The sequence below is a fragment of the Eucalyptus grandis genome, chromosome 4 (genome assembly GCF_016545825.1).
Source record: "Eucalyptus grandis isolate ANBG69807.140 chromosome 4, ASM1654582v1, whole genome shotgun sequence".
NCBI classification, from domain to species: Eukaryota; Viridiplantae; Streptophyta; class Magnoliopsida; order Myrtales; family Myrtaceae; genus Eucalyptus; species Eucalyptus grandis.
This window is the reverse complement of record NC_052615.1, coordinates 32,312,028-32,327,089: the sequence shown is the minus strand read 5'-3', so window position 1 is coordinate 32,327,089 and position 15,062 is coordinate 32,312,028. Positions and strand designations below refer to the sequence as shown.

Sequence of the window (15,062 nt, the reverse complement as noted above, 5' to 3'; positions counted from 1 at the left end):
GCATTGTTTGTTGGCCATGGCCCATGGTACGCAGAATAAAATGCAAAATGCACATAATACTTTGGCACAAACTTGTCCCTTGCAGCAAGTGTTAACCGTTTAATAATGTTGTTCTATATTGGCTTGTTCTTGGTGGATGCAAGTGTCACAAGTGCTCAAAGAACAAATTAACCCTCACATGGTTAGTCTAATGAACCTCCATAACCTGATCCACATCGCGCCAGAGATTAGGACGCATCAAAGAGATCTTGTCCCAACCAACTTTAACCTTCTGCGATTCACACCGTGTGGAATCGAGAAGTATTGCGTGAGCGTTTTAGTCAAAGAGTTTGATGTTGATTTGGTGATAAGGATTAATTATTTTTAGGGAAAAAGTCATGAAAAACCCTTAACTTTGCCAACCGTGACACATTTACCCCAAATTTTTTGTGACACAAAAAACCCCAAACTTTTGTTATGTGACACATTTACCCCAAAATTATAGGGCATTTTGGTCTATTCATTTTTTTCCATTTTTTTTCCATTTTTTTCCATTTTTTTCCTTCTCCCTTCCCTCCGCTAGCTGGCCGGCGAAGGGAAGCCGACGTCGGCGAGGGTCACCCTCACCGCGTCGGGCGTTGGGCAGGGTGCCCTCGCCAGCGTCGGGCAAGGGCGTCCCCTCGACGCGTCGGGCGAGGGCCGCCCTCGCCGCGAGCGGTGTCCAGGGCCGTCCTCGCCCGTCGCCGGCGAGGGCTGCCCTCGCTTGCGTTGGGCGAGGGTGTCCCTACCCTCGCCATATCTAGCGAGGACCGTCCTCACCCGACGCCGGTGAGGGCCGCCCTCACCTACGTCGGGCGAGGGTGTCCCGCCCTCGCCAGATCTGCATCGAGCGAGGGTGTCCTTGCCCTCGCCAGATCTAGCGAGGGCCGTCCTCGCTCGATGCCAGCAAGGGCAGCCCTCACCTACGTCTGGCAAGGACGATGCTCATCCGATCTAGCGAGGGTGCCTCGCGACGCCGGCTTCCTCCGCCGACTCCGCCATGGTCGGGCGGAGGGAAGAAGAAAAAAAAAAAAAAAAAAAAAGAAAAAGGAAAAAACAAAATAAATAGATAAAAATGCCCTTGATGAGGTAAATGTGTCACGGTTTGAAAAGTTTGGGGTTTTTCATGTCACAAAAAAAAAAGTTTGGAGAAAATGTGTCACTTTAGGTAAAATTCAGGATTTTTTTGTGGCTTTTTCCCTTATTTTTAAATGTTAGTGATTAAAGAAGTTCCTCTGGATGATTCGAGCTGGCTCTTACGACTCCCCTCAGCACATTTTTCATCTCAGGGGGTCTCTGTATTGGCACTTGTCTTGACGTGTAGTGGGCTAGGGGCTAGCCGAATTTGAAGGCCTCCGTGATGGATTAACGTGCGTTTACATTAAGAACGTATACGAGATTTATTTCCAACCTTGATTGAAGTAACGTATTCCAACCTTGATTGAAGTAACGTGAAACGGAAGATTATAGTTTCTATCTTTATATCTGTAAATCAAATTTTTCCTATGGAAAACTTGTCAAACATCTCAAAGGAATTGATAGAGTTGAAAATAGAAAAATGGGAAATTAAATAGAAAAAGATGGCCTTCGGTGTGTCTCACATCGTATATCCAACTAATATCCATTCTCGTATTAGTGTCATAACTTTTCATGAACCAATGTGCACTGTAAAAAGATCGGTGAATACATGCTCAATTCCCAGCACCTGTTGTTTTATTTTAGAATCCTTTGAAGACCTAGTTCTCTTTCATCCAAATGTATCAACGAAATAGAAGGTTAACATGTCAAAGACTCGCACTTGCCATATACTCTGCATTTGCAGAAGTTGCATCAATCAGTAGAAACTCCCTGTTTTATGCACAAGAAATAGGCTTTGACCTTAAAGACTCCTGACCATTAGAACATGTTTTATAAACTTATCGTGCATATCCCCCAAGAGATTTGGATGAGTGCATTTAAGCATTTGACCGGAAAAAATATACTAAAAGTATCAAAATTTTCACCGGGAGAACCAACTTAGCATTATTGTCATATTAACTAATCCTAGATGTGTGGCTCACTGAAAAATTGAGCTCTTAAAAATACAACCCAACGAGGATGTTTACACCAGATATTTAGTCCCAAATTAGCTTAAATTGATCTTCTCACCAAGCCCTAGCTTCTTTCCACAAACCCTAGCCCTAATTTCACTTTCAATCACATTTTGAAATTAATTCCCAATTTGTTGCTGAATTTGACAATGGCGGTCATCCTACGTGCTCTCTTATACTCCCTCACTGCGCCGCCGCCCTCATCTTCCTCTTGCTCGCGCTCTCGGACTCTGCTTTCTTCGCAGTCCAGGCCTTCGACAACACCGCCGCTCAGGGTGGTCCAGGAGTCGATAAAGGTGAGGCTGTTGCTAACAATAAGCAACACGCCGGGGATGAAGCTCACGAGCTCATGGTGTCATCTTGACCAAAGTCGTTTCACGAGCTCATTGGACGACCGTAGTCATTTTTGCCTGAGCTCATAATATTGTTCTGGTGAGATTTCCACACAGATTTGCCACGCCGAATTGTTAATTATCTAATGGAAGCCAGCGTATTTATCATGAATTAGTGCCCCATGGACACTTGTAGAATACCTTGATAGAAGAAAATTTGTCCATTTCAACGCATTGTCTTTTCCTTGTTTTGTGTAATCCGTGTATTGGGATGAAAACAATTATGATTAGTTAGTGTTTTGGAGGCACTCGTTAATAAGACTCATATACGTAACAGTTCTTTTATTCAAATCACGATGTCTCCTATTTAAGGTAAGTTTCGGGTTATGCATGCATTTGAGAGGCTGAGTCGAGCCAAAATTTCAAATACCATTGGTTGTTAAAAAGATAATTGGGTATAATATTGTAGATTTGACTAATGGACGGTGAATTGTGGTTGACTCGACTAAAAAGTCGAGTCGTAATCGTCATTGTTTAACTTAATAGCTGAAATCAGTAAGCAAATATAAATATTACTTATACATATCGATCACCTATTTTCTTGGCATTAGGCAACAAGTTATAAACAGGTAATCACCAATCTATCTTTATCCATAACTATAAGCTAATGCAATCTCTGTTTCAATAATATTCCCTAAAGACTAGATGTTCAGCCTAGATGTTCAGCACGAGAAGGCCAGGTGAAAGATGGAATAATTAGAGAAACTAAAATATGTGGAAAAACCGGAAGTGCCAGCTATGCTATCTCATGCATCTCCCACGTACGCATGCAACGGAATGATCTAAACTCCAAGCCTTTCTGGAGAACTCACGGGAATGTCTAAACATGTTGATTGGCCACTCTTGTATATGAAAATATGATACAAATATGACAATTTTTTTTCCAAATTAATGCGTGATGAAGAATCTCTTCCTCTCTTTGGCAGCAAAAGAATTCCTGACCACCCACATGAGATCCAAAACTCTAATGCCTCAATCTCATCCTCAAGCTCAAGAAACTCTCCATGCAAAATCACTTTTAACTATAAGCAGCCTTTTTCATCCTTTTTGTCATCAGTCCTAACCCTAATACAGGCCATTGTGCATGTTTCAGTGAGGAAAACAGATGGCTCAATCCAAGAACACCTCACCATCTTTTGCCTTGTTCCTCTCCATCAACCTCCTCTTCTTTGCTCTAGCGAGTGGCTGTAACAGTTGTGGTTATCAAAAACCGACCCCATCTCCGAAGAGAAGTGCTCAAATTGGGGGTTTGCGCGACGTTTTTCAACGGACCAGTTAATGCAGTGATCAGGTCACCACCGGACACTCCATGCTGCTCAGCACTCGAAGGCCTTCTTGATCTCAAACCAGCGTTTGAAGCGAACGTCCTCGTGATCAATTTGAACATTGCCATTTCACTGAGCCTCCTCATAAACACTTAAGGCGAGAAGCTCCCAACTGACTTCCAATATGCCTGACCCAAGAGCACTTATGTCTTTTCTTAACTTGTGTATTACGCACCAAATTTCATGGTCTAATTCTGCGTTTTGGGCGGTATCGTTGCTTTGATTAGTGGTGGGAATAATTCTTCTGTTTAGGATCTCGATTACTGCAGTGATTTCATTTGTGCAAGTGGAAGAAAATGCATGTCTGTATCATCTATCATGTCCAGCTGTGGTGGATAAAAAGACACCATAGTACAATCATACTACATTATACCTTGCCAACTCGATGAGTAGATCATGACAATCAATAAATTCAATATTGCAAGTTGTAAATTAAATTTTTGCATTCATCAGAACACTGTTGTGCTGTGCTAAGGACTCAAAAGTTATTAAAGAATTATCATAACTGCGCCTTCGAAAGGAATATTTAGGTGTATAACTATTATGACGCCTAGAAGAAATCTTTTTTATTTTTATTAGTCAACAAAAATGTAAGTTCACCTTCAAAATTATGGATGACCTCACTTCCATGGATTCATGCTACCATGATAAAACCTATCTATATGGGTCATCTTTAGCAAGATATGTTTGGTGTTACCGCCTGTAACTGTCAATAATTTCAATGGTTTTGATTCACGCCTTTAAAATAATTCTCTTGAAGCATATGTCAACGCATTCTGATCAGGATCTCATGAACTCAATCTTGGCCTAATGATCTGGTTTTTGTGGTGTCCATTGCAACACGTAATGTAAAGATACTTGTTTTTGTTGTTACGTTATTATCATATGATATAGGTTCTAAAGCTTGAGCCCTATTTTGCTTCACAAAATATAGGTTTTCCGCTTGGTGACGGCAATCCATGGATCGCAAGTTGCAAGAAATCGGGACGTGGCGGGAATAGAACAGCGAAGACGACAAAAAAAACCTTAAAAGTTGCGGATAATATGGACGGATTTTTATAATCCAAAACTATTGTGAATGCATGAATATTTGGTGGGTCCAAAAGATTTCTATGATGAAACTCGAGGTCCACGAACCAGTAGCTTTGTGAAGAGAATTCATCCTTTTATATTCTTTTTTATTTTTTTAATTTTTTAAATCAACACGGTGTGAACTGAATAATTAAGTCAATCACATCTTTTTGTCTTAGGTAATAAGCCAAGAATAAGTTGAATCCTAAAATGCTTACTCATAGATTTCATGAAAAAATCCATCTATTTTACTAACTGAATCATAATTGCACAATATCCAACGAAAGGGAGAAACTATAATGGAAAAACATTTAAAACATAATTCCTCCAAAATGTTTTTAAATTTCAATTTCAATCTTCCTGTCCTTTTTGATAAGGTATATCATTCATGTAATTATAAAAACTTGAGCTCATTTTCAAAGTAGACAAAATCTTCAAGCATTTAATTTGACCTTTTTGGTATACAAACGTCGTGCACATAATGTGTAGGTAGATAATGACTCGTCACTATTTATCTTGCCGTGATTGACTTTCTCCATCATAAGCAATAAATTCTTATTTCTTTTTCATGGTATGTCATACTTGAGCCAAATATATGGATTTGAGAGATATTTTTCTAGTTAATTATGGTTCAATGATCTTCCAAAAAGTCAAATGAACCTTAAATCATGTACTTTAGGTGTGCTCATCGTCTAAAAATGTTGAGATGCACAGGTGAGTTATATTAAAAAAGCTTCAGATTGGAGAATTAGTGTGGTGTAATACATAGTAGCTAATCCATAACTCTAGCTTGTATTGTTAAGTTAAAATGTGTCCAACTAAATATGTTAACAGGCTTCTTATTAATGATCTCTCTAAATGAAGATATCGACTTTATAATGTGTGCTCCCAACATAAAATATGATAAAATTGTGGATCATGCCATTTTGATGTAATTTTTACCGTACTTCAAATGCTTTCGTCAATCCAAGACAATCACCACGTTAAAACTAGTTCCATTTTTTTCTAAAGAAGGTAACGTAATTGTTACGATAAGTGTGTATAGGCCGAATGCTCATTTTTCTTTCGGAAGCTCTGTGGTGGGATTTGGGTATATCGGACAAAGGCCAGGCTTCATAGACAAATCAACTTTTGTACAGGCTATAGGCCCATAAAAACCTCTGCTGTTGGGTTCAAAACTGAACTGAGCCTCAAATAGTTAAATGAGGCCTTAAAGAATTAGGAAATGGTTTGTCCCCCAAAACAATGCCTTTGCTAGCATCTAAACCTTTACGCGACTAGCTGACCTCCCTTTTGAAATTTGAAGAACAGAAAACCCATCAAAACAGAAATTCTAAGGAGAATTCATTGCTGAAATGGCGAAAATTTGCATGTCCACTTCCGTGATATTATAGACAAATGACATGATCATAACCATTCACAATACGTATTATCGGATGATGGATACATGAAATTATTAAAGGGGAATATACTGGTTCAAACCCAATCAATTACTACTTGTTTTGTTTGCAAACCATAGTACACTTATTTATTGCTCATCATGCCGAATCATTTATACTGGAAGAGGAGACAACTTGTAATCGGTAGAACCAAAGTTTTTGCAATGCTAACCTAATAGTTTCACGAGAATTTCTAGCAAGAAAGGTCTATGACAAAACTTAGCAAATAAAAAAAGAACAAAAAAAATCGAACAAATTGTTCGACAAATCGATTTTTCTAAAACCTAAGGCTGTGAGGAAAACTGACTAAGATAGACACGGAAGGAAGAAACTAAATTCCATTGAACTTTTGTACAAACTAGAACTTCAGTTTAAGCCAATTTATTGTGATAGCAATAAGAGTACATCATGCATAATGAAATTACACTTTCACTTCAATACACAAATGTAGAACAAATCAGCAACAATTATAGCCACGGAAACTGAAATTTCCTTTTCCATTTAGGGCTGAAACTCAAAGCCCCATTTAAGTTGCAGATTCTATTCTTCACCTATGTAAAGCTCCAATAAATTTCAAATTGAGAAGGATCAAAGGATCAAGCTCCTTTTATCTAGAAGTTTAGTAGGTTTTCAAGAAAAAGATCACCACCATATTCGGCCCGAGATGATAAACTTCCATCACAAAAGACCACCAAATCTCCAAGCAACTCAAGCTCCAAAATCTTTTATTTCGAATTGTCCATTGAGCCATTCATGAGATATGCAATATCAAACCGTATTAACTCCTGCGACAATCATGTCCCACGATGATCATGTCATCCACATAAATAAGAGAAGAATCCAATCATAATCAGTCCCATCAAATACATGCAGCATTTATAACGTAAGGGCTTTGAATAGATTGAGCAAGATGGTCCTACATGTTATGCAAATTCACCTCCAAAAGAGAACACCATAGGAATCTACCAAGAATTGCGTACTATGTAAATACCAATTATTTGAAGGTTAGTTACAAGTATCGTGTGTAACAAGATCTGTGGTATACCCAATTATCCTGTGTGAAATCAGGAAATTTTTTGTAAATAAGAGAAAAATGGTTCCCTATAAGCTTTATCCACGATTGCCGCTAATGAATACTGTCCTGAGGTATTTTTCCTTGCATGGTTTGTCGATTCAAATGGGAAATGAGAGGGCGCACCAACAACCTCAGCCACACCAGTATTACAGTTTTCGGCTATCCGAATCAAAACAAACTCCATCCTCATGGCCCTGCCCTTTAGTCGTCCCAAAGGCCAGCTTGAGAGATGCAAAGTCAAGATCCAACCAATCCCTTATGACGAGCATATGCAATTACAAGGATGAATAAGAATGCGCAAGCAGTTCCAGTCACGATCACGACCTGCCGGCATTAGGTACAGTTTTCTTTTTTAAGGAAAAGTAAAATCGAAAAGAGAAGTCAAGAAGGAGATGAGACGATGAAGTTATTAATTGAAGGTTCAGGCCTACCCATTTGAACATGTAGCCATGGTTCTCGTTCCAATCATAAGGTATGTTCATGCCGAAAATGGCAGCAACCAAAGAATAGATGGACAAACAAACAGTTCCTGAACTCAGGAAGAGCTCTAGCTGCAATCATAGACAGAGAGGAGTCAAAGAACATTGAATAAATCCATTCAATGACTCCGGACATTAGCAACTAAATGAAGAGGCGAACTACTTGGGTACATTTAAAAAAGAAACAATTGAGAACATGAATGCACACAACAACAGAGAGAGAGAGAGAGAGAGAGAGAGAGAAGCACCTGAATCAGCTGATTCCGGTGATTATCAAGCTGAGGAAAGAAAAAGTACTTTAGAATTTTAGGAAAAACAAAACATTGACTTGACTCCATGCAAAACTTTTGCTTTTCCCCTTTTTATCTACTTGATTCTCTTTATAGAAACATGCTATACAACTAACTTAACCAATCAAGTTACCTGGATGTTAATGTAGTCCTCAGTGTCATCGATATATTCCCGAAGCTGCACATGAGCAACTTAGGCAAATCAAATTTTTCGAAAAATGGACATTACACAGAAAATCAAACTCTCAAAAGTACAATCATTTTAGTCATGCATCACAAACAATCTTGAGCAAGCAAAATGAAAATCTGAATAACTATTTGACTAGAGCACATAACGAATTAATCAGTTCAAAATCAAAACATCCATAATTTATCTGCTACCCTGGTAAACTGAAAAGCAAATCATTATGGAGAGATTGATTTTTATTTAGTACAGGATATTTTGACTTTAATTACAACAACACATCACAAATTTCATTCTCCCAACACCATGACAACTGTTAATTATTGGCCCTGTACTGATGTAGAAAACCTATAGTCTCTCCTTGGCAAAGAGAAATTTTTAAATGGATTCATAAGCTCAAATATAGTAATTAGACAAATTTCATTTAGCCATCCCAACTCACGAGAGTGTAAATACTAACAAGAGAGTCCCTCAATCACATTCCTAATATAATCATGTATCACAATGATGCCAACAAAAATGACAATTGTCTCCAGCACAAGCATCACTGAAATCCATTACCTATCTAAAGTATCAATGGACGCACTCTACCCAAGATTTTACAACAGATAAATGCAGGCGAATTCTACAGCAACTAAAGGATCATGCAGATAATTCCCTATGTAATGCAAGTACTTACTGTTGTCAGCTTGTTCAATGTGCCATCAATTTGCATAAAGTAAGCCTGAAAAGAAAAGAAAAAAAAAAGAGACATCGATGCCTATTCAAGAAACAACATAACTTAAAAAAACCATCCATAATAATATCAACAGGAAATAGCTCAAAACCTCAAGTAACATTTCCAACTCCTCAACATCATCTTCATCTCCACGAACTGTTGCCACACTCGCCCTACTGGCTCGAGATATTTTTGAGCCAATGGTAGGGGAAGCAGGAAACCAATTTTGGGCTCCTGAACCACTTATAGGGAAGATGCACCAACTTGTTTTCTTGACAAATACAAGTCAGCCATATCATCATCATCATCTAGTAGTTGCTCCAGCTCATCCCTTACCTGCAATGTACCACAAATACCTTTCCAGATGTTACCCTCCTACATGTCAAAGGAACGCTGAGGAAGACACCTGTGTATAGTGACAAAAAAGTCCATAATGATTGAGAATATCAACAATAGGTTCTGTTCAACGATATTCCTCTAAATAGAGCGAGAGAGAGAGTGCAGTGTTCAGTCAGACACCATTTGATGAAGACAATAAAATCTATCTCGATTATTTATATATTAATCAAGTACTAACTTTTCATACAAGCTCATCTAAATACTCAATTTGAAGATACAGACATTTTATCATGCATAGGATTGTCAGTCAGTCTAGACCAAGCCCTTAAAGTTGCATGAGTACATAGAATTAAGGAAGACAAGGACAACTCAAAATTTATGTTACTCGCGAAGATATCATACTCAGTCGAAAACATGATAGATAATGGCAAGGTAAACCATTTCGATTTCAGCAATGACCCAGAAGTTATATAATTTTGCAGGGCAAAAAGTGACTCACAATACCTTTTGCACCCTTGCTGTTAGCCTTGTCATCGCACTCTTCAATTTACGAACCCTATCCAAGTTACGGCTGCTAATCTACAAAGACCACAGACAGCAGACATGCAAATTTAAGAGAAACATTTCAAACTGAGATTGAGCAGAGAAGCATGATCGACCAGCCAGCATTGAGACATTGTTGTAGAATTCCAAGCATAAAGAGTAATGGCTCGATTAGTACAAAAATCAGCGTTAAGCAAAAGAGGCAAAAGCCCCATAAAAAATAAAAAAATAAATAAAAAAAATTGCATCATCTCGATCAATCAACACAAGTACAACAACAAATCTCTAGGAGAAACAACAACTAACAAAATTCAGCTGATCATGCATAACATCACATCAAGCATGCAAAACCAAATGGACCAGTCTTCAAGAGTTCACCAATCACTCAGGCATAAAATCCTTAGAGGGAAGTAGATATGCCTGGAATTCGACAAATGAAAGCTACACTGCAAGAACATTTCAACCAGTAAAACAAAACCTATTTCCACACAAACAATAGTATTAGTTACACTAATAACTGCAAATGACAGTATTCAGCTGCATATCGCTCCTTTAGAAGGAGAAGCAACAAAAACAATTAAAGAACCTTAACAGAGCATTTTTATTTTTGGTTTATTTATTTCCCAGTGAGATAAGAAAGAGTATCTACTTACTTTTGAGGTGAGCTCATCTAAAGCAGGATAAGCAGCAGTCTCCAATTCAGTAGTACGTGCTGCAAGAAAGCTACAAATTGCTTCCAAAGCTACCTCCAAGGCGCGAAATTCAAATGGAGACTCTGCATTGCATCATATTACAACTATCAAAAGATGGCCCGCTTAAAACAAATCCAATTTGAAAGAGCCAACTCAAACACACCCCATACCATCATCTTCCCCAGCTTCAACATCATTCTGTACATGAGAATACTCTTCTGCATCATCTTGACCCTGGCATATGGCATTTACAGCTAATCGCCGTTGGAGCTCCTCAACAACTGGTATAACATTTATATCTGATGGGTCTCGAAGCAACACCTACAAGCCAACAGTGCAAGTGCCATCACTACTTACGATGTAAAACATGAAAATAAACAGATCCGGAACTAACTTAGTTCTTACATAAGGGATAAAGTAATTTCCCACTAGAATACATCAAATTCCATTCTTGCACAACCATTTAAGTATTTCATAAGAAAGGTTGTAATATCATGCAAAAGGTCTGCGTAGCTTAACAGGAAAGAGGAAATATCTAAGGACTTGAGGATAACGAGAAAGCTGTGTTCAGTCGTAATTGGCTATAAATAAAAGGAAAAGGCATATGATAATTTCAGAATTGAAGGCTTTCACTGTGTTGGGCAGTTACCATTAGAGCTTGCAACTGAAAGACAAGTTATGCTGAACCAGGGAGAAAATCAGTGCTCAGCTAATTAAGGCCCGGCGACTAAACATTTAGCAACCTAAGAATTCCTGTCAATGGTACTAGAACTCATTGCAATAAAAAAATAATGATAATAGAAAAAAAAAAACATACTTCATCAAATGCAAGAAGGAAAATCTCAACTGAATTAGTCAAAGAAACAGGAAAACATCCCACGCTAAACCAAAGTAAGTTCTTCAAAAACGTAAGTGACGATACACGGGGCTTCCAGACATCACGCAAGTACCGCTCTGCTCAATAAACAGACATTAACCGCTAAGAAAGACACAAGCCGCTACGCACTAACCTCTTCGGCAGTGATGATTGCCTTGATATGCTGCAAAAAGTTCAAACACCCACAAATGCAACAGCGAAAAAAAAAACGAAAGTCAGCACCAACAATTGAAGGCACTTCAAGAAGAAAGGAGAGAAAAGAGAGAGAGAGAGACCTCCAAATTGAGAACGATGGCCCTCTCACGGCCGAGGATGGTGGAGGGGTAGGACAAGAGCGGGTCGAGGATGCGGAGGTCCCGCGCGTGGATCTGCACGCGGTGCATGATCGCGTACTTGTCGACGTCGAGCACCGTCCCCTGCCCCGCCGCGTCGAGGAGGATCCAGCTCCGCGACGGCTGGCCCTTCTTCTTCGCCGCCTGCTGCTGCTGCTGCTGCGGGTCCGCCGGCACCACGCTCCCTTCTCGAGCCATCTCCAACCATCCCCAGCACTCCGTCCGTCGCCGAAACGGCCCCCCGAACAACACGGCACGCCTACGGCACGAAAAGGATTCCCGCGTGAGACGATTCCTCAATTCAATCGACGGCTAACAATTTCACGTCGACGATCGCTAGATCGGCGTACCTCGAGCGGAAGCGGGGGAAGCGAATTTGCGGATTCGCTTTGGAGATTCTTCGCGAGGCTTTTGCAGAGCGAAATCGAAGCGAATCGAAGCGTGCCGGATCGTCGATCTTCTGCGCCGGGAGTCGCGGCAGGCGCTCCCGCACGTGGCTCTATGGGCCGTCGGCCCATTTTAGGCACCGTGCGAGCGGGCCGTTTTGTGGTTTGGGTGGGACCGTGTCGAACGAGGGGCTTGTCTAATAAGACTGAAAAGCAAGTTGCTGGAAATTTCAGCCCTAAATGGAAAAGGAAATTTCAGTTTCCGTGGCTATAATTTTTGCTGATTTGTTCTACATTTGTGTATTGAAGTAAAAAGTGTAATTTCATTATGCATGATGTACTCTTATTGCTATCGCAATAAATTGGCTTAAGCTGAAGTTCTAGTTTGTACAAAAGTTCAATGGAATTTAGTTTCTTCCTTCCATTTCTATCTTAGCTGGTTTCCTCACCGTCTCAAGTTTTAGAAAAATCGATCTTGTACAATTTGACATGAGTTCTGAGAAATGTAAGCAAAAGTGTTTCTGGGATGTTGGTGGGGTAAAAATCTTTGTAGTTCAGCTTTTATGTAAAATTTGCATTTCTTTTTTCTTCAGGGTTGTTTTCACTAAAAAGGAAGATCGAAGATGCAGTTCAACGCATTGAGAAAATGGCTCCTACTGCATTGCAAATTGAAGAAGCTAAATGGATTAAGCTTGATGGACTGATTCGAGATTATGACCTTTGGGATGATCTTGCTAAATCCTATGATGTTCTTGTGAAGTTGGCAGACATCGCTAGAGCAGTCGATGCCCTGAGAGATTTAACTTACAAGGTGGTGTGGAATGCCATATCCATCTCATAGAATAAGCTTTTCCACCCAGTAGGTGTGGATTAAGTTGGGCAATTGTTAGGTCATTAGTTGCCCATTATCTATGCCGAAGCCTGAAAGCATGTGCATATACTTGTCTCGACTCTTCTTCCGAGATTAACTTTATTCTTAATGTGCCAATGACTGTCATATCTAGTTTAATTGTATCAATTAAAGGAAATGCAGTTGCTAGGCTTTAGTTGACTTTTATCTATTGAAATTTGCAGGCGGAAGAAGCAAAGCTGATAACTCAACTAGTGGAGATGGATGCTATTAATTATGCTCTTTCCGAGTAGGCATACGCTTCTTCTTTGGATATGAGTAAGTTTTTTGACCGTTATGAGATGTTAAAGCTTCTTAAGGGACCATGTGATGTGGATGGAGCGTCGATGGTCATCAAAGCTGAATCCAATGGCAATTACCGTGAGGTTTGATAATCTAACTTCATTTCTAGAATAATTATGCATGTGCAAAGAGATGATGTTTATATCACACTCTTCCGCTGTAATATACATTGATGTAGAATGGCTGCACTGTCTCTGGTTCCTACTTCTTTATAATACTTACGCTAAAATATAGGAGTTTCAAATAACTTGAGAATGAAAAAATTGCATATATATGTACATATAAGGGTGGGACATTATTAGTGGAATCTTGTTAGTATATATGTATGCTTGTGCGCATCACCATTTCGGTAACTTCTTGTCACAACTTATCCTCGGAAAGAATAGATTTAGGGGTATTGCTTAAAAGATGGGTTTAAGGCCCACAATTAGGTGCGGGCTCTCCCAAGCCTATACCCGCATGACGTATTTTTAGGAATTTTGCAATAAGGAGTCGCTACTAGCCTTCGACTAGAAGCTAAGTGAGACACGGGAGTATGCCACACTTCCTACGCAACCAGAAAATCTAGGATTGAGGACTTGATTACACTAATTAACCAATTAGTGCCATTTTGATACATAATCTTGTTCATTTTAGAGAAAAAAAAAAGGATTTTTGTCAGTCAGTTTGAATTGATTTTAAACATATCAACTAATATATGAGGTGATCATACGGATGCACAATCATTAAAACAACAATTAGCAACTAAGGAAAGCGATTAAATAAATTGCATGAAAGAGCAAAAATTTAACACCAAAGAAAAGATAAATACTAATCCTAACTAAATTAAAGAGAAGACCAAATCAACATATCAATATTATGCATTCAAAGGCATTTGTTCCCAAGGACATTTGAAACCTTAAAGTAAAGCTCTAAAGGCTTAATCAAACTTAAACACAATTCCAAAATGAAAAGTTTCCTATTTTTAGGAAAAATTACTCTAAAGATTAATTTCAACCTTTTCGAGGAAATTTAATTTTTTTTTTTTTAGATTTTTCTATTCGAATTTTCCAAAAAAAATAATTTTCGCCAGTCGAATTTTCCAAAGAACGAAATCTGGATAAAAAAAAAGTGAAGAATTTTTGAAACAAACAATTTTTCAATTTTTTATTTTTTTAATTTTTTTAATTTTTTTACTTTTTTTAATTTTTTTTTTTAAATGGTCGAATTTTTTTAATTTTTCTGAGTTTTTTAATTTTCGGAAATTTTTTTGAATTTTTATTATTTTTTCTAAATTTTTTATTTTTTTGAAAATTTTTGAATTCTTGAAATTTTTAATATATTTTTAATATTTAATATTATTATATTCGGATAAAGAGTTCGAATCGGGTAGATCCGATCCGGCCATTGACCCGACCCAAAACCAGATTCGACCCTATCGGGTTGAAAAAGAAAATAAGATTTTTAATTAATTAATTTTTTTTTGTTTTTAATTTTTCTTTCTTTTTTTGGCTTCTTCTATGTTTTGTCTTTTCCCTGCACTATCCTCTTCATCCACGCCGCCTTCACCGAACGTCTGCCTCCCCACGTCTTTTCCACCTTTCTATTTTTTTTTGTTTTTTTGTTTTCATTTCTTTTCAT

General features: G+C 38.5%; 1 non-coding gene across 1 annotated transcript; it reads right to left on the bottom strand.

The window, feature by feature from the left end:
- Window positions 1-7,210: 7,210 nt before the first annotated feature.
- On the bottom strand, window positions 7,211-12,451 carry LOC104430288. The gene is made up of 12 exons (XR_005550537.1): window positions 12,215-12,451; window positions 11,808-12,123; window positions 11,666-11,695; window positions 10,826-10,976; window positions 10,617-10,738; window positions 9,925-9,999; window positions 9,191-9,417; window positions 9,043-9,087; window positions 8,313-8,357; window positions 8,138-8,167; window positions 7,842-7,961; window positions 7,211-7,734 (listed from the first exon to the last, which is right to left on the bottom strand). It is a non-coding gene; the product is annotated as a magnesium transporter MRS2-I (transcript).
- Window positions 12,452-15,062: the final 2,611 nt, after the last annotated feature.